Here is a 1,441-nt window from a genome sequence, read left to right on the forward strand (position 1 = left end):
TAGACCGTTTGTCTAGTAAATGTTGCAATAGTCGGAATCTACGAGCAGTTTCTTGTCTTTTTAGTCTTGTATGAGGATTCTATGTCAGTCGTTTGTCGAGATGTCGTCCTAAGTCACGGATCTGTTCGACAGGAATAAGTGGGGTATTATTAAAGGATATTGTAGGGGAAGAGGTCATGGGTTTACGTCGAAGGGTAAATCATATAAATCCTAAATGGTGGATCGTAGCGAAAACGTTATAATACAATGAATTGAACATTATATGCTACGTGGAATGACAACCATAATGTTATAATGTTTATTTGGCCAAGTGGTATGGTCATTAAAAACCTGCTCTGGTTGCATATGGACTTTATTGCACTATTGGAGTCCCAGAACACTCGGAGTCCCTAGTAACTACTGATTTGACGAAAAATTCGATTTTCTTTAATTTGTTTTATTATAGTTATTTCGCTGGGATCCATCATTCAGAATTTGTAGGCCAAAAACACCTACAATTTCATATTTAAATGTTATAAGTATAGGATTGTGAGCAACCCTATTTAAAGTCATTTTAAATATTAAATGCAGAAGAGCTCCTAATGAATTTTCTGAGCAACTTGTTTTATAACCTTTCCTTTAAAAACTGCATGTTATAGTTTACTTCTAAGTTTTGATTAAAATAATTTATTACAACATGCCTAAATTGAGTGAAAAGTGAAAGTCTGGCTACTGTGTGTCTTGTAAGGAAGAGAATCATTGTCATACTTTGCTTCATTATTTACAAAAACATCCAACACAATACTAATACGATCTACGAGCAAGTAATGTGTATAATACTACATTGCTTGTTACTACAACAAACAATGGTGACAGGCTGAGAGGTTCTGTTGCGTGACGTCATTCTCTATATAACAGACTCCCAACCATGTTATATGTTATATCGTTTTAACATGGTAAAGAAGGAAATATTTCTCCTCTTAAAATGAGTTTTTCCATTTAACGCGCTATAATATGTCCAACTAAAAATCATGAATACCCCTATTATTTAGTAATCGTTTTAGAACTACGCGAAATGTGTAAATTTAGACTTACTTCATATGGGTGGTTTATTTAGTAGTAGTGCTAAGTACATGAAAACTAACTTGACTGAAAAGACTTAGATTTTATACCTGAATCTGTTTAGTCAAAAAATTAATAGAAAGGTTGTAAATTTCCAAAAAGAGAGAACCTTTAATTATATTTTTCGTAAAGTTAGTTTACATGTACTCATCACTAATTTGAAGTAAGCCATCGATGTAGTTTGGTGTAGTACTATATAATTTTTTTGAAAAAAAGTAATCTTTTTTTGGATCACGTTTTTGACATATGAAAATGATGATTTAAAAATGATGATTTTGTTTCGTTTATATTTATCAGGGAAATTGGAGGTCACGATCTTTAATAAACGAATAGTAAATTC

The sequence above is a fragment of the Halyomorpha halys genome, unplaced genomic scaffold (genome assembly GCF_000696795.3).
Source record: "Halyomorpha halys isolate HHAL.00 unplaced genomic scaffold, Hhal_1.1 Scaffold9.1, whole genome shotgun sequence".
Taxonomy (NCBI): Eukaryota; Metazoa; Arthropoda; class Insecta; order Hemiptera; family Pentatomidae; genus Halyomorpha; species Halyomorpha halys.